This window comes from Lynx rufus, unplaced genomic scaffold, assembly GCF_022079265.1.
Source record: "Lynx rufus isolate CCGP_SWC_20201006 ecotype Redwood Valley unplaced genomic scaffold, mLynRuf1.p SCAF_1, whole genome shotgun sequence".
Classification (NCBI taxonomy): domain Eukaryota; kingdom Metazoa; phylum Chordata; class Mammalia; order Carnivora; family Felidae; genus Lynx; species Lynx rufus.
The window spans coordinates 179,638,252-179,662,445 of NW_025814823.1; the positions used below are offsets into that span (position 1 = coordinate 179,638,252).

At 37.2% G+C, this 24,194-nt stretch overlaps 1 non-coding gene across 1 annotated transcript; it reads right to left on the minus strand.

Annotated features, from left to right (window-relative positions):
- Positions 1-3,695: 3,695 nt before the first annotated feature.
- Positions 3,696-3,798, minus strand: LOC124523048 (U6 spliceosomal RNA). The gene has a single exon (XR_006964902.1). It is a non-coding gene; the product is annotated as a U6 spliceosomal RNA (small nuclear RNA).
- Positions 3,799-24,194: the final 20,396 nt, after the last annotated feature.

The following is a 24,194-nucleotide window of genomic DNA, read 5'->3' on the forward strand; positions in this document are numbered from 1 at the left end:
TACTCTTTCCTGCTTTGTCAAAGATTAATTGGCCATACATTTGTGGGTCCAATTCTGGAGTCTCTATTCCATTGGTCTATGTGTCTGTTTTTGTGTGAATACAATATTGTCTTGATGATTACAGCTTTGTAGTAGAGGCTAAAGTCTGGGATTGTGATGCCTCCTGCTTTGGTTTTCTTTTTCAACATTACTTTGGCTATTCGGGGTCTTTTGTGGTTCCATACAAATTTTGAATTGTTTGTTCTAGCTTCAAGAAGAATGCTGGTGCAATTTTGACTGGGATTGCATTGAATGTGTAGATTGCTTTGGGTAGTATTAACATTTTAACAATATTTGTTCTTCCAATCCATAAGCATGGAATGTTTCTCCATTTCTTTGCGTCTTCTTCAATTTCCTTCATAAGGTTTCTATAGTTTTCAGGATACAGATCTTTTACATCTTTGGTTAGGATTATTCCTAGGTATCTTATGGTTCTTGGTGCAATTGTAAATGGAATTGATTTCTTTATTTCTATTTCTGTTGCTTCATTATTGGTGTATAAAAGTGCAACTGTATTATGTACATTAATTTGGTATCCTGTGACTTTGCTGAATTCATGTATCAGTTCTAGCAGCTTTTTGGTAGATTCTTTCAGATTTTCCATGTAGAGTATCATGTTATCTGCAAAAAGTGAAAGTTTGACTTCTTCTTTGCCAATTTGGATGACTTTTATTTCACTTTGTCTTCTGATTGCTGATGCTAGGACTTCCAACACCATGTTGAACAATGGTGGTGAGAGTGGACATCCCTGTTGTGTTCCTGATTTCATGGAAACATCTGGTCTCAGTTGAGGTCCATCTGGTCTCAGTTTCTCCCCATTGAGGATGATCCTGGCTGAGGGCTTTTCATATATGGCTTTTATGATGTTAAGATATGTTCCTTCTATCCTGACTTTTTTGAGGGTTTTTATTAAGAAAGGATGCTGTGTTTTGTCGAATGCTTTTTCTGCATCTATTGACAGAATCATATGGTTCTTATCCTTTCTTTTATTAATGTGATGTATCACATTGAATGATTTGCAAATATTGAACCAGCCCTGCAGCCCAGGAATGAATCCCAATTAATCATGGTGAATAATTCTTTTTATATGCTTTTGAATTTGATTTGCTAGTATCTTGTTGAGAATTTTTGCATCCATGTTCATCAGAAATATTGGCCTATAATTCTCCTTTTTTTATGGGGTCACTGTCTGGCTTGGGAATCAAGGTAATGCTCACTTCATAGAATGAGTCTAGAAGCTTTCTTTCCATTTATATTTTTTGGAACAGCTTGAGAAGGATAGGTATTAGCTCTTCTCTAAATGTTCAGTAGAATTCCCCTGGGAAGCCATTTGGCCCAAGACTCTTATTCGTTGGGAGATTTTTGATAACTGATTAAATTTCTTTGCTGGTTATGGGTCTGTTCAAATTTTCTATTTCTTCCCATTTGAGTTTTGGTAGTGTGTGGGTGTCTAGGAATTTGTCATTTCTTTGAGGTTGTCCAGTTTGTTGGCATATAATTTTCTGTAGTATTCTCTGATAATTGTTTGTATTTCTGTGGTGTTGGTTGTGATATGTCCTATTTCATTTGTGATTTTATCTATTTGGGTCCTCTCTCATTTCTTTTTGAGAAGTCTGGCTAGGGGTTTATCAACTTTGTTTATTTTTTCAAAACCAGCTCTTTGTTTCATTGATCTGTTTTATTGGTGGGTTTTTTTTTTTTTTGGATTCTATATTGTTTATTTCTGCTCTAATCTTTTTTTTTAATAATTTATATCCAAATTAGTTAGCATATAGTACAACAATGATTTCAGGAGTAGATTCCTTAGTGCCCCTTACCCATTTAGCACATCCCCCCTTCCACAACCCCTTCAGTAACCTTCAGTTTGTTCTCCATATTTATGAGTCTCTTATATTTTATCCCCCTCCCTGTTTTTATATTATTTTTGTTTCCCTTCCCTTATGTGCATCTGTTTTGTCTCTTAAAGTCCTCATATGAGTGAAGCCATATGATATTTGTCTTTCTCTGACTGACTAATTTCACTTAGCATAATACCCTCCAGTTCCATCCACGTAGTTGCAAATGGCAAGATTTCATTCTTTTTGATTGCCAAGTAATACTCCATTGTGTATATATATATACCACATCTTCTTTATCCATTTATCCATCGATCTACATTTGGGCTCTTTCCATACTTTGGCTATTGTTGATAGTGCTGCTATAAACATTGGGGTGCATGTGTCCCTTCAAAACAGCACACCTATATCCCTTGGATAAATACCTAGTAGTGCAATTGCTGGGTCGTAGGGTAGTTCTAATTTTAGTTTTTTGAGGAACCTCCATACTGTTTTCCAGAGTGGCTGCAGCAGCTTGCATTCCCATGCTCTAATCTTTATTATTTTTCTTCCTCTGCTGGCCTTAGGGTTTCTTTGCTCTTCTGCTCCTAGTTCCTTTAGATGTGCTGTTATATTTTGTATTTTTCTTGTTTCTTGAAATAGGCCTTGATTGCAATGTATATTCCTCTTAGGACTGCCTTTGCTGCATCCTAAAGTTTTGGATTGTCATGCTTTCATTTTCATTTGCTTCCATATTTTTTTTTTATTTCTTCTTTAATTGCCTGGTTGACCCATTCATTCTTTACCAGGATGTTCTTTTGATCTCCATGCATTTGGAGGTTTTCCAAACTTTTTCCTGTAGTTGATTTCAAGTTTCATAACATTGTGGTTTGTAAATATACATTATATGGTCTCAATTCTTTTATATTTATTAAGGGCTGTTTTGTGAGCCAGTATATGATCTGTCTTGGAGAATGTTCCATGTGCACTCGAGAAGAATATGTATTCTGCTGCTTTTGGATGAATATATCTGCCAAGTCCATCTGGTCCAGTGTATCATTCAGGGCCATTGTTTCTTTATTGATTTCTGTCTAGATGATCTGTCCCCTGCTGTAAGTGCAGTATTAAAGTTACCTGCAATTATGATATTCTTATCAACAAAATTGCTTATGTTTGTGAATGATGTATATATTTGGGTGTTCCCAATTGAGTGCATAAACATTTATAATTGCTAGCTCTTCTTGATGGATAGACCCCATAATTATGATATAATGCCCATCTTCATCTCTTGTTACAGTTAGTTTAAAATCTATTTTGTCTGATATAACTATGGATACTCCAGCTTTCTTTTGATTTCCAGTAGCATGATAGATGGTTGTTCATCCCGTCACTTTCAATCTGAAGGTGTCCTCAGGTCTAAAATGGGTCTGTTGTGGACAGCATAGATGGATCTTATTTTTTATCCATTCTGATACCTTGTGTCTTTTGATTGAAGCATTTAGTCCGTTGGCATTCAGCATTATTATTGTAAGATATAGATTTAGTGTCATTGTGTTATCTCTAGGTTTCATGCTTGTGGTGATGTCTCTGGACGTTTGTAGTCTTTGCAACATTCCACTCACACAGTCCCCCTTAGGATCTCTTGCAGGGCTGGTTTAATGGCCATGGACTCCTTCAGTTTTGTTTATCTGGGAAAGACTTTATCTCTCCTTGTATTACGAATGACAGATTTGCTGGATAAAGGATTCTTGGCTGCCTATTTTTCCCATTCAGCACATTGAATATTTCCTGCCACTCCCTTCTGGCCTGCCAAGTTTCAGTGGACAGGTCTACTACTACCTTTAAAAATACAGACACTTCAAAAATTTGCCTGTCATCCTTGAGCAGGGGCCATGCTAATTTTCTCTGTATTGTGCCAGTTTTAGTAAATTTGCTGCCGAAGCAAGCCCTGGAATGTTTTCAATGTAATATTAGACCAGGGCCATATCTAAGGATTGTGTGAGTCATGGCCCTAAAAATCAGTGCCTTCTTCAGTTTTTTGGTACTAGCTATCTTGCTTGCCATGTCTTAGTCCTGTGCTTGTGTTAGACCTATGACCATAGACTGAGAAGTCCTGTTTCCCTTTTCCTTAGAAACTCAGAATGTTAAAACACCGTAGACATTCACTTGTTCAGAATTGTTTTCACTATTCTTATTGCATCTTTACTTGGTCGTCTTCTTACTTTATTTTCTGAAGTATATACAGTTGACCCTTGAACAATGCAGGGGTTAGGGATGCTGACCCCTACAGAGTTGAAAATCCATATATAACCTCGACCCCCCCAAAACTTAACTACCAATAGCCTACTGTTGACCAGAAGCCTTACCAATGACATAAACAGTCGATTAACATATATTTTGTATGTTATATTTATTATATATGGTATTCTTACAATAAAGTAAGCTAGAAAAAAGAAAACATTATTAAAAAAGTCATAAGGTAGAGAAAATAAATTTACGGTACTCTATTTATTGATACTTTAAATTTACAAGATGGATTGTCTGTCAGTATCTATTTTAATATTGTCTTGTATGATACAAAACACTATAGATGTTCTGTGTATTAGTAACCCTGGACATCAAAACTGGAAAAGCAATGTGAAAAATGTTTATTTATAGGTATGGTAATTCATGCATTGATAATAAAGAAGCAGCAATATGATTGCTTTATGGTAGCCTAGTGTAATCAATATAATCACTTAAGGGTAGCCTAATCTACATACCAATGAATGGTTATAAAAATTCTATTGCATAGAGTATTATAGTCATATTCATAATACTGTATTGGAAACATTGCTAACATTTTCTAACAACACACTTACCTGTAATGATACACAGTTTCTCTAATTAGGGAGAGAGAGAGAGCAGGCATACTGTATAGTAATATAATTATTGGAAAGAAAAGTTATAAAACAGTAAGAAAACAAAAATCATTAATCTTATATTAAATGTCACTCACCTTACGCCTATGTAAGGATAGACTATGCATTTCCATACAAGTCTTGCACACAATGTTTTACATGATACTTAGGCAGTGATGATGACACAAAACGTCTCTTACAGTTCTTGCCATACAGTTGTTAGTTTTTCACATGAAGACACACACAGGGATACACAACAGGTACATTTATTAACTGCATGGTGTGATGATTACCTACTATTCACTAAATGAAAGTGGATCATCATAAAGGTCTTCATCCTTGTCATTTTTGTAAGGGTTAAATTGTACTGTAGGGCTAACGCTTAGCTTGAAAGATAACTTTGTTCTGACACTGAAGGTCAAAAGATAACAACCTTGCTTTTACTCTTGTAAATCATACTTCATACTCTTGTGAATCAGGCTTTACCAATGAAGAAAACAAAAGCTCAAAAAAGAGCATCAGAGACAAGGTCAAGGAGATCCACTGGTTGCAACTTAGCGGCAGAAAGTCTAAAATAATCACCTCATTCGATAACTGTTTCTGACTCATCTGGCAACTATTTCTAACTCATCTAGAAACTGTTTCTCTGTTCTGTTCCCAGATAATGATAAAACGATGTGATCGGCTTTAAAAACTCTGTACCCCGGCTGTTCAGAGCCACACTCTTATTAGGAGTGTTGGTCCCGATCGGTCAGCCACACTCTTATTAGGAGTGTTGGTCCTGATCGGTCAGCCACACTCTTATCAAGAGTGTTGGTCCCAATCGGTCGGCCTTGCCTCTTAGCGTCACCGGCAATGAGTGAGCGGAGGTCCAGGTTCGAACCTGCAATAAACGACCCTTGCCGCTTGGCTTTGACTTACGACTCTGGTGGTCTTTTGTGGGAGGTTTCGGAACTTCGGGCATTACAATTTTCACATCGAATAGGCTGAGGGGACAGAGGAAGAGGAGGGGTTGGTCTTGCTGTGTCTGTGGTGGCAGAGGTGGAAAAGGTGGAAGAAGTGCAAGGGAAGGCAGAAGCAGAAGGCACACTGGCTATAACTTTACAGAAATACATTGTAATTTCTGACTTTTTGCTTTATCATTTCTCTAAAAATATTTCTATATAGTGCCAATTCTTCCACCATTTGCTTTAGTTTCAGTGCCTGTTTCATAGAAAGGTCTATGTTGTAAAAGAAGTCAAAAGCAGTCTTAAATAATCAGAATCCTTCTGCCAGATTGTCTAATGTCAATTTGTTTTCTGGCACTGCTTCTGCTTCTTTTCCTCATTGTCTGGCACTGGTTTAGAAGCACTCATCTCCATCAAATTGTCTTCTGTTCATTCCTTTGGTGTGGTGTCTGTTAGCTCTTGAATTTCTCCAAGATCCATGTCTTGAAACCCTTCACCTCCCACCTTTTTTGTCATATCCACAATCTCTTTCATGATTTCCTTGATTGACTCTGTTGTGAATGCTGTGAAGTCATGCACAACATCTGGACACAGTATTCTCTAGCAGGAATTTATTGTTTCAGGCTTTAATGGCTTTCACAGCTTTTTATGTAACAAGGATAGCATCTCTAATGGTGTAATCCTTCCAGATTTTCATGATATTCTCTCTATCGGGGTTCTCTTCCATAGTTTGACATTTCTTTCCATGAGGTACCATGTGTAAACAGCTTTAAAGGTCCTTATGATAACCTGATCTATAGGCTGAATTAGAGAATTTGTGTTTGGGGGCAAATAGAACACTTAATTGCTTTCAATGTTGAAGCCATGGAGTTCTGAGTGGCCAGGAACACTGTCCAATATAAAAAGAACTTAAAAAGCAGTCCCTTACTGGCAAAGTACTTCCTGACTTCAGGGAAAAAGCATTCATAGAACCAATCCAGAAAAAAAGGGTTCTCATCGTCCAGGCCTTCTTGTTGTACGATCAAAGACTAGCAGCTTGTGTTTATCTTTTCCCTTCAAGTCTTGGGGGTTAACCACTTTATAGATAAAGGTAGATAAGGATAGTCCTGATCATAAAACCAACTGAATTTGCACAAAACAGTAGAATTAATTTATCCCTTCTTACATTAGATAATGGTGCTCACTTCTTTCCCTTAGTATTAAATTTCCTTTGTGGCATTTTGTCCAGAATAGGACACCTTTATCTGCATTAAAAACCTGATGCACGTGTCCTTTTTCCTCAATGATTTTCTCATGGCATTTCATCTGGGAATTCATCTGCTGACTCTCGATTGGCAGAAGGTGCTTCTTTTGTTATGTTGACATTTTTTAAGCCAAACCTCTTTGTAAAATTATCAAACCATCCTTTGTTGACATCATATTCTCCAACTTCAGACCCTTTACTTTTTTTTTTTTTTGCTTACAGTTGTCATATAATGATTTTGCTACTTCTCAAATCATATCAGAGTCTGTAGGTATGTCTTTCTTATAATAATCCTGCACTCATGTAAAAGTTGCATTTTCAATACAAGATAAAAAAGGTATTTCACAAAAAGTGCAAGGTTTTTGCACCTGCACGTGTGGCCACAGTGACAGCTTTACACATTTCCTTTTCTTTTTTTACTATGTCCTTACACTGGATTCATTTATCTTGAAATGGCAGGCAACCACAGCTACAGACCTCAATCTATGCTACATATCAAGCAATTCATCTTTTTCTTGTAATGTCATGACTTTTCTCTACTTCTTGAGAGCACTTCCAGCATCACTAATGGCACTTCATATGGGTCCCGTGGTGTTATTCAAAGCTTATGGTATTGCAGTCAACACGGTGAAAAATATGCAAGACCTATGAGAAATCACTTTTTACTGCAGTACACAATTTACCAGAGAGATGAACTGCTCGCCCAGAGATGATTAGCATCATATAGCATTTTAAGCCGATAATCCTAGCACTTGAGCTCACCACTATGAAATTATTACAGTTTTGTAGTGTGTGCTACAATTAATTTTATGCAGTTATGATTTAGTACTGCATCTTTACGTTTGTTTACATTTCTCTGGATTGCAAGTGGTTCCATGTACAATCTGTAAGTGTGTGTGTAAGTTTTGATAAATTTTAACTTTTGGTAATAGATTTGTATATACATTTTATGGTAGCAAGTGATAAAATAGATTAGCACCTACATATAATTTATGTATTCATGACAAGCCTAACTTTTTCATAATTTTTCAATTATTTCTAGAGCACACGATTCATCTTCAAGTTGTTTCAAATTGTCACAAATATAAAAAAAATGTCCAATATATTTATTGAAAAAGTCCACATGTAAGTAGGCCTGTGCGGTTCAAACCTGTGTTGTTCTGGGGTCAACTGTATTTTTAAAAGTATTTAACTAAAACAGAAATCTATGTTTGTAAAAAAGCTCAAATGCAAAAATATAAAGAGGAAGAAAGTGATCTTCTCTCAGTTCCTCTCTCCATTCAGTCCAGTTCATTTTCTAGAGATAATTGTTGCTGTTGACTCGTTCTTCCACACTTTCTTCTCCATTTATATGCATACATATGTATTTTGCCTATATACACTTAAATGATTAATAGAATCATCCTTTATTTATTGTTTTGCAACCTTTTTTCATCTCACGGTATATTTTGCAGAGTTTTCTATGGCAGGAGCTACAGCTAAATTCTGTTTTTAAATGCTGCATAATTGTGTGTTCAAAATAAGAAACATGCTAACATACTAAGTACCTGCTATGTGCCAGATAATATTCTGGCTGTTTAGAATGGTATCACATTTATTTCTCACAATAGCCCTATAAACAAGGAAATCTTGTCTTCTTTTCTTACCACTGGGGAATACTGAGTCACTGAAAAGTTAAGCAATTTGGCCAAGGTCACATTGCTGGTAAACAGTGGAGCTGAGATATGAACCCAAGCATTTTGGTGCTGAAGACTTTATTCCATTACACTCTGCTCCTAGTATAAATATATCAAATTTTGTTTAGCACTCCCCTATTCCTGGGCATTTATATTTTTCCAATTTTAGAATATTGTAAGTGATGTTGAGTTGAAAAAATCCTTATTTATATGTCTTTGTGTGCATGTACAAATATTTCTTTAGGATAGAGCCTTAAAAAATGTACTCTCTGGGTAAAAAGCCATGCACACATTAAAGTGTGATAGTTTAGATAAAAGGAGGCCCATTGCATTTGGTTAATTATTGGTCATGACCAAGATCAAATTCAGGGCAAGTTATGACAGGTACATCTATGACAGGAGTTGAGAAATGTCTGGGTTCTCAAGCCTGGTTTATCCTTTTATACTGTGATTTCATCCTTTGATTCATGGACCCTCCAAAACTCCTGCAATCTGTCTCTCAGGAGAAATTGCCTAGTCCACATGTTGCTCTGCCCCAAATTATTGTTTATTTCATTTGCATTTGGCTTGTCTCATAATGATGCAATTAGCATGCAGAGGAGGTCTAATTGCCCAGGGGATTGTGAGTGGGGACCAGAGTTCCATTTCATTGGGACCTCCTCAGGTCTTTTTGGTTGGGTGGACTCTAACAGTGCTCTTGGTTATGCTTATTCTTGTGGTCACAGGAATATAAACATCTTTTCTGCATTTCTTTGTTTATAAAAGGTCTCATCAGCCTATTCTTTTTCTTTAAGTTTTCTAATTTAACTCTTTACTTCTACTTATCTTGCTACCTTTCTCTTCTCCACTATAACATATTCACTTTCTGAACAATTTGGAACACACAACATAGATATCGTTGCACACTTATGTTAAGTGTCTTATTTAGATGGGTGCCTTAACTGAGTCTAGAAACTGGAATTTCCAAATGGTCAAATATCTTTGCCTTGATTTACTGAAAATGCAAACAAGGGTTCACATTTGAGTGCCCTGACCATAGAGTAAGCAGATGATATGATACAGAGAGTATGAAATCATATTTAACATAAACCTTTATTTTCTGGGAACTACATGAGCGTTCCCCACTTGAGTAAGCAAAAAAGGACATTTTTATAAGGGTCTGATTCTGTGAAAATTTTTAGAGAAGGCAGAATTTTAGAGATGACAGAATTTTTAGAGAATACAGAGAAGGCTGTGCTTGGTGGTGGAATGGTATTTGCTTTTCTGACAAATATTCTCTTTCTGCTTATACTTTAAAATAATCTATGTTCCACCAGGACTTTAATAAATATTTGTTATTGTATTTTGTTTCTTGTATCTTGGGTAAACTGATGGTAGAAAACCTAAATCAGGTGTTTAAGAGAAGTTCAGTTATAACCTCCCTTCATTCTTATATATACCATACAACTCCCTTTGTCAAATACATTTTTTTTTTAAATTTGAAGTCTCCATTGCCTGGTTAAGTAATGGTATTTCTCACCTCTGTGAAGATAAAAATTAATATGAAAGTCTTATCACTGAATTAAAGTCAATTCCTGAAAGATGACTTCAGTCTCCTTCCAGATTCTTTTGAGTCTCTTGCTTGAAATCCTTCCCCACCCATTCTAACTCCCCAGCCTGGGGGGCCAGAAGGACAGGTCTTTTCCACTGAGAGTATGCCAGTAAGCTGCACAGTAAATTGAGCCACAGTCAGAAGCAAACTATCAGTGGAGATAGAACTAAACAGAATCAAGTGGTCTCCTGAAAATACTGTCTTTTGCTAACACCAGTTACACTGTGTAACACCTTTACATAGAGTAAGCCTCAAAAGCATTTTGAGTTCTGGAGCATTTCCCAGATTTACTCCATCTTGTTTGGTCTCCTTTTTTGAAAGGAGAATGCCCAAAGTTAAGACACAGAGGCAGACTTGCTATGGACAATAAACTAGAGGGAGTAAGTGAATGTTCTTGCATTTGTTGATTAGATTTGAGGCACATTGTCTGTTTCTTATTAAAATCTAATGTCCTAGAGAAAAGCATTTTTGGAAAAACCGCACTAGAGGAAATACTAATCAAGAACTTTCTATCTTCATTGAAATATCTACCATATTCTCTCTTGGCCAACCAGCCATTGTTAGGCCAGATTAATTGAAAAAGGCTAGATGCACATCACCTACTTAAGTTTCAGACATTGCCCTTTACTCTGATAATTAGGATATTATCATTGAGGCTGGACTTCAAAACGATTTCCATTTGATTGCTGAGAGCTCCTGTTTTCCACAAGAATGAGAAAGTGTCCTGGTAAAAGGTAAGATTACCATTATCATCATCCTCATTGTCATCACGACCATGCATTCTCAACTGAGGAAAGAACATTTTGAGGTTGTAGGTATTTATGAATTTTCATAGCTCTGCCTTGAAGTTTCCATATATATATTTTTAAAAAGAGATGGACATTTGTGTAGAAACGGCTAACTCTACTCATCCTTTTGATGTGATAGGCAAGCACTTTGTAGGAACTGCTTCCTTTCAGACTCCATTGTTAGAAAAATATCATATCCTACTTTTTTGTGGGATATGGTTACATGGAAAGAAGCCACAAGTCTCTTACCGTACATTGAAATCATGAGCTATACTAATCGTATTCATGACTCACTATTAGTATCCTGCTCCCAAATCAAGCTGAATAAAAGAGGTGTCTGAATAATTCTAACTACAGCTACCACTGAGATTTCCTTTTAACTCACTTCTGTATATTTATGAATTAATACATGTTTTTGCTGGGTTGCCTCTGGAAAATATTATTAAATAGAGAAGGAGCTTGTCTGGGCTGAATTCCTTCAGCCTGAATTCCCTGAACCCTTTGAATATGAAAACATATTCTAGTCCTTGTAAATCCTGAGTTGGTAGTATTTTTCAGCCTAAGATCCATGTAAACAAAGATGAGAAGATTTCTATTCCTAGTTCGTTTAAGTGTGAGATTTTATGATGAAGTTATTTGTTCCTTTGACTATTCTATTAAAAGAAAGAGGAGAATTCCAAACACATAAAGAGTTTCTATGTTTTTTTTTTCTTGAGGTATTGTCTATACTAGAATGAGATTGACTTCCCAAACCACACATAAAAATCACCTTCAACTTCCTGCATTGTGTCATTGAGAATGAAGCACCATCCTAAACTTGAGGTTCTTTGGTTGCTGCCCTGACTTTTTGCTGATCTCAGGCTCCCTAGCCTCAGCTTCTGGCTCAGACTTCTCCTTGAGAAGCCTGGTCCCCTGAGACCATGTTTAAAGAGCCTACCCAATTCTAGATGTTGCCTCTATCTGGAACCTTGTGCCAGACTAGACAACTTTAGGTATTAGTTCAAACCTGGATCTAGGCTGAGTTTTCCATACTCTGTTTTGATCCTGAATACTGAACTTCTGGTCTTGGGAGTCAGGTCTAGAACTGGTTAATGGCTAATACTCCCAGCCCTACCTAACCCCAGTTTCTTTCTCTGCCCATCAGTTTGTGTCTTTGGCAGACATCACCAAAATTATGACAGGCATAAACTCAATAGTAGAAAAAATGCAAATGAACTTGGATATGAGATTTCAAACGGTTAATAGGCAAATGCACTTAAGCAATCTCTCAAAATAAAGCTAACAGTTTTAAGTTTCATCTTTTTTTTAAATTTTTTTTTTCAACGTTTATTTATTTTTGGGACAGAGAGAGACAGAGCATGAACGGGGGAGGGGCAGAGAGAGAGGGAGACACAGAATCGGAAACAGGCTCCAGGCTCTGAGCCATCAGCCCAGAGCCCGACGCGGGGCTCGAACTCACGGACCGCGAGATCGTGACCTGGCTGAAGTCGGACGCTTAACCGACTGCGCCACCCAGGCGCCCCAAGTTTCATCTTTTGTTTAGGGTTTTATATATTATGCCCCTTCCCATTTATATTAATAATTGAGAGCTGATTAGATTTCTAGAGGCATTACAATAAGTGATTAAGTTATAAGCCACTGGATGTCACTCTTAAGCTATACAAGTACGGCTGCAGTAGAGATTTTTGATAGCAAATTGGAAGTGGATAGTTAGGAGATAGAGCCAGGGATAGAAACCATTTGAACTGTTTGGGTAGGTACATTTACAATGTCAGTGAACTATGGCAGAGTTTGCCCTTAGGTTCTTATATATTTTCTTTAGTTTTGTTTCTCAATGGCAGTTAAACTGGGTTAATAATCAGAGAAAATTCCCTCAGCACCAAAAAGCCAAAAAGACACTCATTTATCCATTCAATATGTACATTAATCACATGCTATAAGCAGGATATTGGGCTAATGAACTATGGGATTCCAAGAAAAAGTGAATTGGCATCATGAATACATTTAACTTACAGGGATTCAACTATGGTAAAAGAAAATGAAGGAAAATTCTGCTTTTTATTCCACTCAGTGAGTTTATGCCTGATAGTAATTTTACCTACTCTGTTTCAGCCTCAAGCTCAGGCTTTTTACACTCCACTCGATGACACTGGAGCTGGGACCATGCAAACTACATTTCCCAGGCTTCTTTGCTGGCTAGCTTCTGGTTAGGTTATACTGCCTGGAGGCATGATAGGACAGCAGAAGGAGTATTTCTGTTTTTGGTTCTAGCTAGCTTCCTTCCAGCAGTAGCACTCAAGTAGGGCTCCAGACTTCAACTTATTCCAGCATTTCTAGCACCAGTTCTCTTGTGGCCCCTGCAGAGCACCAGTAGCAACTGTGCCACTCTTCCTTTTAGAGCTGTCTATCAGAGTCCACATAGCAATCACATGATGTCCCCCTCAGAGGTCCTAGAACCAGCTGAGCTGTGACACCTTGGGGGTCTGACCATCTGCTCTGTAGAGACACTTCCCCCAAGATCCCAAGTTTTGCTAATAGTATTTATTCTCTTTCACTCTCCCAGCCCAAAGAATGGTAGCTGTTTCCTGAGCTACTAATACCAGGGTGGCCTTAGCAACTGGTTTTGCTCTTTCAGCTTTCTAAATGCTGTATAACTGACCCCCTGTATTAAATCACCTTGTGAAACATCGTGTATGGTTTCTGTTTACTTAATGGGATTCTGACTACATTGAGCAAGAGATGAGAGACATGAATGTTCTCTGTCCTCATTCAGTATCGGATCCTTGTGTGTTTCTTATGGTTGAGACATCTTATAACACTGAATGAGATTCTAGTGTTTATATTTTAGTTATATTTTTTCAAATACTATGGGACTTAATCACAAGTCTACTAAAAACATTAGAATGTAAGGCATCATCCAAATAAAGGATGTAATGATACACTAGCCTGTTCCAACACAAAAGGAAACCTGATGTTGAACTTAACAAAACATGGCTTCAAAGTTGTCCCTTCTAAGAGCTTCCATGGGTTTGATCATATAAGATTTTTGCCTTTCAAGTTGATTTTAGAAACTCAACTTCTCATAGTACACATCTCCATAGTACAATCTTACAAAGTTGAATAGGACAATAGTTCTTGTCTTCAGGAGCTTTCAATCTGGTAGAAGAAATAAACAGGAAGAAAATACATGGCAACGTTTGATAGAAACAGCATTATAAGGATAGACCCAGTTGTCACATTAGTGGTCAGACTTCATGAAATAGGTTGGAGAGTGGAAGGAAAACAGGGAACATGATGCATAAATTCTGCTAGAAATTTTAGTCACTCCCTTGCTTAGAACAAGAAGTTATTATTATTATTATTAACATTATTATTATTAATTATCCCGTTTAGAACAAGAAATTATTACTTAATATTATTTCAATTTTAAAGACCTATTTGGAAGAAGATGCTTGCCTAGTCATGGATTTTGCTTAGTGTATAAATTTCTTTTTATATATTTCAGTGCCATTTTATTTTATTTTTTTTTCAGTGACAGTGGAGAACATTTTATTCCTTCCTCAATGTCTCTCAATAATAAACTCTTTATAGGTTTACTAGACCAGTGTCATTTCTTCATTTTATATTGTCAGAGTTTCTTTTTCAATTTGTCTCATTTCCCCCCTAGAAAACACATGATTATATTTACTAGCTCTAATTTTTTTTTTTAATTTTTTTTCAACGTTTATTTATTTTTGGGACAGAGAGAGACAGAGCATGAACGGGGGAGGGGCAGAGAGAGAGGGAGACACAGAATCGGAAACAGGCTCCAGGCTCTGAGCCATCAGCCCAGAGCCCGACGCGGGGCTCGAACTCACGGACCGCGAGATCGTGACCTGGCTGAAGTCGGACGCTTAACCGACTGCGCCACCCAGGCGCCCCAACTAGCTCTAATTTTTATCAGCCTCCATCGTTCTTTATGTCTCACTTCTGTAGATGATGAAGTAATCATTGTTCTTTCAGCACAGAACTCCAGGTTTAGAAAGACAAGGAAAGAAATCTTCCATTTCTAGTGCTGGGACCATCACTCCATGGGCACTTTTGAACTTCAGCCTGTGCCATCCTCATACCAGGTCATTTATCTTTGAAGGTGGTGACATACTAGGGTGAGAGATGACCTAATGATGAGGGATGCCTTCAGAAGTGATCATTTGAGGAAGTGGTTTCTGAAGAATAAGGAGGGCATGTGGGAGGGGGGTTAGCAGTTAATTTTTTTCTTAACTTCTAATCTTAACTGTTAAATCTTTCAGGACTCAACACTCTTTCAAAATATATTTGCCTATAATTCTTCAGGGATTCCTTTAAAGGAGAAGAGTAAGAGGGAAAGATAGAGGTTCAAAGCTGAAGAGAAAATTTTTGTCGCTTAAATAGTGTTTGTCTTGCCAAATGACTTAGTTTGAGGGGTTTTCTTCTTGTTTTGAACACTGATGAGAGTGTAGAAAAATGTTTTTTTCCTGAAAATGCCCCTCCTATTACTTCAGAGCACACTCTGTGCATAATTCTGTACATTTATCTCTTTTTATTATGGCAGCTCATTCTAGATGAATGTGACAGCCTGAGAGGCACTAATACAATGGAAGTAATAAACTTATTTAAAATAGGGTGTGCTCTACCCTAAAACAAAATATCTATGTAACTATAGCTTGCTGAGTAAAACTTTTTACAAATGAAGGATCTAATGAGATACTGGTATGTTTTGAATATTGATCCATGTGATTGTTAGAAGAACTTGGCTGCCTTACAGCATTACGTTATGGACACACTTCAGTGTGGGGTAATACAATTCATGTACACCTTAATGGGAACCTCCTGGCTCTGACTCACAGCAAGAAAGGAAGCCAAACACTCCAGTCTGTAGTACTTGTTCTGTTCAAGTTCCTGGATTTAAATCTGGAGTCATATTTACTTTACATTTATTTTCTAAAGTGAATGATATCATGGTGGCCAGGATTCCAGGTATGGGACACTAATAGTTAGGAGATGCTTCATCTTTCAAAAAACAAATGTCAAAGATTTTCATAAGATAAGCCAAAAGAGACTATTTTAAAACAGAAAAGATGTAGCAAGAGCCCATAGAGAAAAAGCCAATGGAGGAATTCAATTCTATTTAGAAGTCATCTAACTAGGATATGTGAAGAAGAATGTTAGTTTCTAAAACAGGAAAAAAATAATTAGGTGCCTGTAGCACCTGACCATAAGAGTGTATAAAGGAATTTAAAACTTGCAGCCAATTAATTAAATAACAGTGTCAAACCAGCATTGGGTATCATTTGAGCTAGTCTGGTTGATTGCCTAGTCATTTTGCTATTTCATAAAATAAAACTGGGAATAAGTTTAATGTTAGATCTGTGTAATGTGATTAAATTGCTTTGGGACAACTAAATTAATGTGTTTTACTCTCTCCACAACTGATTGTGTTAAAGGTAACTTGATCCACAGTGATGCAGCAAAATTTTTGTTTTTGAGATAGGCCTCCATGGCTGGTTCAACTATGGTTATTTTAGTTGTGAAAACACAGTCTCAATCTCCGTGACCCAAGCCATACAGGTGGTTAGGGCAATTCTCCAAGTATTCTAATTCAGAGAAAACATTGGCTCTTCTGGAAATTACCTGGGTCATTTGACATATGTTTTGCTTGAACTTATTCAAGAATTTTTCCAATCCTTTACTTTGCTTTTGCCAAAGAGACACAACCCTATCTTGTCTGGACATAGAATATAAGCTAGAGATGGAGAATTTTCCTTGCTATAGGGCTTCAATAGGATTTTTCTGACTTGGCAGGTGCAGTCTCATCTAAAATTAGGAAAAAGGTTGTTTGTCTACGTCACTGTGGCACTGGAAGTATCTAGAGTGAAATGATAGAGATCTGTAGCTGTTCAAGATCAGGAACTATAAGGCCACAATACTTAGCTTTGCAATCAGACTTACAAATAATAGGATATTCCACACCAGTGGTTTTCAAAAGTTATTACTAACAATTCTATCTAATAATCAGTATTCCATTATCTTAGTTAGAAAAAGCCAGTATTCTAAAGAAGGAGATTTATGTGATTATAGTAGGAAATACAAACTTACATGTTGGGACAAAATGACAAAATTAAATACCTAAATATACGTAATATGGAGTGCTGAAGACTATGACAAATTGGAACATTCATGCCCCATCGAAAGGTGGCTGCCATTCATTACTCAGATCAGCCAGTGGATAGTAGGTGCAAATATGGAGCCAGTCTTGCCAGTCCTTCCATTTTTTAATAAAAGTCATAAACCTTGATCTTTATATGAAATTTCCCAATATTTAGATGGTGGCAACCTCTTGGGGTTTGTGGAAGCCAATTTATAACACCCTCTCCCTTCTTCTCTTGAGTTCATTAGCAGTTGAGAAATGACACAGGAGTAAGACAGATGGAAATCAAGATGTCAGCATTATTACTGATAAAGCTGATTGAAGAACAAGGCTGATATCTGTAGCCAAATGTATTTTCTAATTACCTCTTTCCTCAGAAGAAACCTTAGGTATGCAGAACTGAGGGCTCATAGTGTTCTCAGATTGTTAATAGAATAACTTTACCCAATTAAGAAATGAGGAGTAATGAATGTCAGATATAGCCTCCTGTATCTCTTCCATCAGGGGGAGAGATCAGAAGGTTCCTAGAAAGGAAGTCCCCCAACACACACTATCACATACACATGAAAATATTAGGTATAAGGCCAGGGGAATTGTAGAAGTTTCACCATAGTGAGAACTAGTTCATTTTTAAAAATGCTGTGCAAGGCAAATACAACTGGACTCAGCCCACGGATAACCAAGTATAACCTCTGGTTTATACTTATACCATTTTTTGGTCAGTTAATGGCAATTTTATGACTAAAAAAATTCAGTAATATTATAAGCATAAGTACTAAAAGTAATATTTACTTTTATGAGAAATTCAATATATTAGGATACTTTTTGATAATTTTATACAATAATTGTTGTGTCTTTTTTTCATTGGCTAAGTTTTCCCAACAATGTATGTCTGGATATAGATTTTAGTTGATGTCCGACTCTATACTCTTTACTTATTTATCTGACCCCATAAAGCCAGTGTTCAAAGTTCAAGGCCCCAGTTATGATTTCACATTTCTCTCCCACTTACACTTTAGTTTCATATCTGCTAAGGCTCACCTTCTAATTTTGTCCTTGCCTCACCCTTCTTTTTAAACATTTAAAGTTGTTTTCTTGGTGACTGTTTTAACTGCTCCGTGATTCTGGTTTCTCCTCCCCCATCCATTTCTAGCCATGCTCCCTTGAGGTGCTTTGAGTAAACACTCTACTAGATTCAACAACAGAGACCCCCAAACACTGCATGGTTCTCCTCTTACACTTGCTCCAGACACTTCAACAGGAAATGGCATTCATAGGTTTTCCATTCTTGGTGGTTCTGGAAATGTTTATTAAATCATTTTGCAATGAGTGAACCATTGGCCAGGGCAATGATATTTGTCATAACAGGATCAGTTCTGTTGTAATGGCCTGGCATTTTAAATGGGTTTCTTATTCAACAGAGTGAGAAAACAAAGTCGTCTTCAATGGAAATATCTTGATATTTCCTCCCTAATGTGACTGAATCTCAAAAAGTGATTTTAAAATCTAGCTTCTATTTTTTATAAAACCCCTCTCTTAAAATCATAATTGACTAAAAATGTCTTTTTAATTTCATTGTAGAAGTGGTCTGGGGCATTTTTGATGTGTAGCCCTAATTCACTGTTTGTTTTTTGGTGTGTTTTTGATTATTCAAGAGCTGTTTTTTAGGAAAATGACACCCACATTTAAAATGAGGACTCTTTCTTGCATATTAACCCTGGAATTTTCCCATTGGGAGCTTTCTTCTACTAATATTCAAGGGAGGTCTGTCTGGTCAGAGTGCTTTGAAGGAGGCACTAAACTGGATGCTGGAATCCATGCCTGGTATTGTCCTATTTTGTTCTAAGATGGCCCTGTAAGTGAGATTTACCATCTGTGTGGGGGTACAGGGGGAAAAAAAAACTCAGCCCTGTCTTCTCAGCCTTCTAAGCTATGGGCCTTGAACTTCTGCTGTTGCTTCCAGTATGGAAGTTATTCTCAACTCAGGCAGGCAGAAGGCCGGAAGACTTGGGTCGACCAGCCATGAGCTATGCAATGAGTTGGCTAGAAGTCATAGGTTCCAACTAGGATGAACCCTAGGCATATGGCATCCACCAAAACTCAGTAACCAAATGGCTGCCATTTACTGAGTATCTATCATGGTTCTGGAGCATACTAAGTGTTTTTCATATATTATCTCTTCTAATTTAATCCTTACAACATCCATGAGATAGGGATCCTCATATGTGAAGAAACTCAGGCTCAGAATAGTTAAAGACATACACAAGGTCACATATCTAGTTAATAGCAGAGTTAGAATTTCACCCACTGCCTGTCAAACCTTGTCCATTGCCCACCCCCACTCCCCACCTACAATGTTTTTTTGTTTTGTTTTGTTTTGTTTTTGTTTTGTTTTGTTTTTGTTTTATTTTGTTTTGTTTTGCCTAGACATCCTGTTAAGCATTCCAGGTCTCCTTTTGGCTGAGAACTGCAGCATTTGCCTTGCTTTTAGTAAACTGCCCAGGTAGATTTAGAGCTGCCATCTATGGGGTGGCTCTGACTATATCTTTTATGCTGAACTCTCTGTTAGAGATGGTCTGTCTTGACTTTCTTCCCTTCACATCCAACAGAAAGAGGGACCTCAAAACACCTGTCATTATGCCCATGACTGAAAAGATTAATGTTCAAGGCCATTCTCTTAACATAAAATTATTCCATGGACTCCAGTTATATTATAGATTTAAGCTATATCCTTACTTGAGGCTCTTACTTTTCACCTTAAGGCTACCTTTTGATCTTTACACCATATGTTGAACCTGATCTCTCAGGCAGACAGTTTTATAGCTGATGAGTATTGAATAGTATCTTTTGGAGAGGTCCTAGCAATGGAATATAGTAGTTATGCACATAAGCTCTGGGATCTGATTGCCCTGGTTAGTATTTGAGCACTACTTTACTACTAAGTCATCTTGGGTGAGTTTCTTGATCTCTTTATGTTATGCTTTCCTCATATAAAAAGAGGAAAATATAAGAACACCTACATAATGGATTTGTTGTTAGGATCAAATAACTTAAAACATATAATGAAGCTACAACAGTGTCTGGCCCACAGTAAGTACTCAAAAATCTTAAATCTAAGTTATATTGATAGTGTAAGAGTTTGTAGAATTGTCTTTATCCTTTATTTTATCCTGGGTAATTTTTACAAAATGTGCATATGTATATAATTTATGGAGATTTTTAGTTTACAAAAGAGAAAAATTCAACCAAACTGGTTTTTAGATGAAAAAGAAGTTATTGACTCTTAAAGATCAAGCAGTTCACAGACAAACCAGCTTCCGATATGGCTTGATCCAGGGACCAAAGGTGAGGACTCCAGAATTCAGTATGTCCCTCTACATTTCTCAGCTATGTTGCCTTGGTGTTATTTCCATTCTTGGTAGCTCTTTTCTTGTGTTTGAAAGTTGACTGTCATCAACCTTTGGAGCTGCATGCTTCTATGTTGAAATCCAGTGAGAAAGAGTGAGCATCTTTATCCTAGCATTTCCAGAAAACATTCTAGGGTCTACTCTCATTGGACTAAGTCAGTCTATGTGCTCATCTTTGATTTGATATCTGATGCCATTTTGGCCAGATCTGGATCATTCACCCCATTTTTGAATTAAGGGTAGAGTTGACTCCACTGGAAGCACATGGACTGAATGTGGGGGGAATTGGGGAATAGCTACCAGAACAAAGATTAAAAAAAATATTCCAGACAGCAAAATAATAGATGCTCACAGCATGAATGCTTTTAAATAGATTTGGAGTACTTTGTACCTATGGGGACTCTAGTACATATTACTCAGTTCACTGAGTGTCCAAATACATTATGTTTGATGACTAATTATTTCTAGCATTATATAAAAGATAGCACTAATGTAATAGAGATAGTGGGTCTCCTAAAAGAACCAAGTAGACATATGGTAACATGTACAATGCTGAGGTATGAAAGATGTTCACATTTTGGTTTCTAAGAATGGAGAAGAACTCTTAAACTATTCCTTTATTTATTATAATCTCTACCCTCCACCTGCAAAAGGGGGAGTTATGGCTACCGTTGGCCACATTAGGTAAAGTCCCTGTACACAGATCATTAGGAAGTTTTTCTCCTCTCCTCTGGGGTGGTATACTGGCTTAGTCCTGCTACATTGGAAGAAGGCCTAGCCATCTCTCTGGGTGCTTATTTTCTACTAGAGCCTAAGAATGCCAAGTTAAGCTTTGGGTACTGAAAAATTTGCAGAGATAAGCATTAAAACTGGTTAGGCTTGGGGCACCTGGGTGGCTTAGTTGGTTAAGCATCCCGACTTCGGCTCAGGTCATGATCTTGTGGTCTGTGAGTTTGAGCCCCATATTGGGCTCTGTGCTGATAGCTCAGAGCCTGGAGCCAGCTTCAGATTCTTTGTCTCTCTCTGCCCCTCTCTCGCTTGCACTTCTGTTTCTTTCTCTCTCTTTCTCTCAAAAGTAAATAAACATTAAAAATAAACAAAATTTAAAAATCTGGTTAGGCTTTGTTGAGACAGAAAAGCCTTTCTACTGACTTGTACTCCATTCAGAGCTGCTTCATTTTGTTATATAGGAGCTCTCTCTAGATTCATTCCTGGCTTCCTTGAATTCTGCTTTGGCATTTGGGGTCAAAGCCCCAGTACTTTATCTTCTTTGTTTAATAGATCCCTTGTAGTCTTTAAAAAATAAGTAGTGGTATACTCAAGGCAAGAATTCAGGTAGTACTAGAGCCTCTGGTTAAAATACCATCATAATATCTTTATACCACCACATCATTGCACCTAATTATACATTCCAAACACAACTTTTGAGATCATTTAGATGTAATATTATTGTCTTTAAACTCCAGAATTAAAGGCCCAAGGAACGAATAAAAGGGAAATCAAAGGCACATTATATTGCTCATACACTTGAAGAATATAGATCAGTAGTCTGAGCTGGGCTGTCAAAACTTCTTGTTAAGAACAAAGGAATCTGTCTCAGAAAACCAAACTTGAGTAAAACCACTTAATGGAACAAACTGTTTACTAATACGATTTTCATGGGAGGAATCTGGCCCTAGCTCAAAATTTTATTTAGTACAAACTAATCTACTAAGGGGATTTGTTTTCTTAACCCAAAGCCTGAAAATCATTTTTGTGAAGCTCACCACTGTATATAGTGTGACTGTTGTGCATTTTCCTCATTAGGAGAAAGAGTGGAAAATATCAAATCTTGTCAAATGAAGCAAAGGAAAGAAATTAGACTTTCATTTGTAGGAGAGAAAATAACACCCCAGGGATTGAAATGCCTGCTCTGTATTACTAGGCAGTCTCTAATTGAGCCCTCCTTCAAAAATCCAACTTCACAACTTATGTCTTAGAAATTCCCTTTAATTTAAAGTACTCAACAGTTTAGCATCTGAGAATGTCCCCTTCTGAGCTGTAAGGACTAATGATCAAAAGGAAACCTGTGAGGTATAAAGATAGTTAACTTCTCTCATGTGAGTTCAGTGATTTAGAAGAGATTGATATGCCAGGTTTTTTTTTTTTTTTTTAATGACCTTTCCCGCATGTGGCCTCTCTGATTCCCATAATAACACTTTGTTTATACAGATAATTTTCTCTCCAGCAGGAGCTCTTACATGCTTTAATAACCCTTTCTCATAAATCAACTCAGTGCCCTGTAAAGTTTGATGAGGTACAGGGGCTAGGAAGGGTTTCCCTCAAGTCTGTCAACTGGGGCTCTGATTGCTCTATTGCCCACTCCTGGACTTCCAAGTGGGCTGATGTTGGTGTAGGGACCTAGAGGAAGGGTTTAACTGGACAGGACAGTCATGCCACAGTGGCCCAGGGGTGAGTGCAAGCTCTATGATAAACAGAGTGTCTGAGAAGGTCCTGTGTGAAGAAGCCAAAATCTGAATTTGGGTTCATATTGAGGAAACCTTGGATCAGAGATTCTCGGGTTGGGTGTTGGTTATCTCTTAGGAATGCCATAATTTTTACTGACCCAAGCCTTCATTTAAAAAATAAAATATCTTCACCAGATGATTCAGGTGGATTAGATAGTGTTCTTTTGGTAACATAAGAAAGAAACAGAGCTCAAATTAGCATAGTCACAAAAAAAAAATAGTGAATGATGTTATTGGGACACCCAAAGAAGGGCTTCAGGTACAGTCTGATCCAGAGAGCTTTTTCTTTTTCTCATTTCTTGGCTTTGGTGTTCTCAGCCAGGCTTTTTACACATAATGAGAAAAAAGGCAATTAGCAGCCTCCTTTTCTGAGATCTTAATAACTTAGGATCCAAAGGAAGAGAGAGACCTTTTTTTCTCTTGGCATGCCTGTATCAAGCTTCAAGGAATACAGTGACACTGTAATTGATAATACCAGCAGAACTACATGGACTCCATGTGAATGAATTTCCCCAAGGCGTCAGACAAAGGAGATGCAAAAATCTGCTAGACTGACCCATCTCTGTCAGCTCTATACTTCTCTTTCCTGTAACCTGCTCTGCCCTGTGGCAACCCTCCACACACACATATGCAGGTGTGCATATACAACACACACATACACAGCAAGTATTTTTGCAGTCCTGGCTAAAATATTCTGAAAGGATAGCTCATATGATAAAAATAAAAAAATAAATAAATGTGGCATAAGCAACAAATTACAGTTCTTAGGGGTCTCATTGTAGTACCACAAGAAATTCTCTAGTACCACTTACCATGTCTGTTTTATTTCACAGATGCTATTTTATGTGTTAGGCACTATTCTAAGTATTTTATAAATATTAACTTATTTAATCCTTATAACACCTGGAAATTGAGGCACAGAGTGGCTAAAGCATGTGTACACAGGTAGTGGGAGTCAGAGCTAGGATTTGAATCCGGGTAGGCTAGAAAAAGTTCCTTTAAAAAGAACTTAAATGTATTAAATGCACTATCTCCTGCTCATTAGCCCTTGTCCTATTAAAACCACTTCATTAATGGCTGCTATGTCCTTTGTTTGAACTGCACTTCAGAGTTACC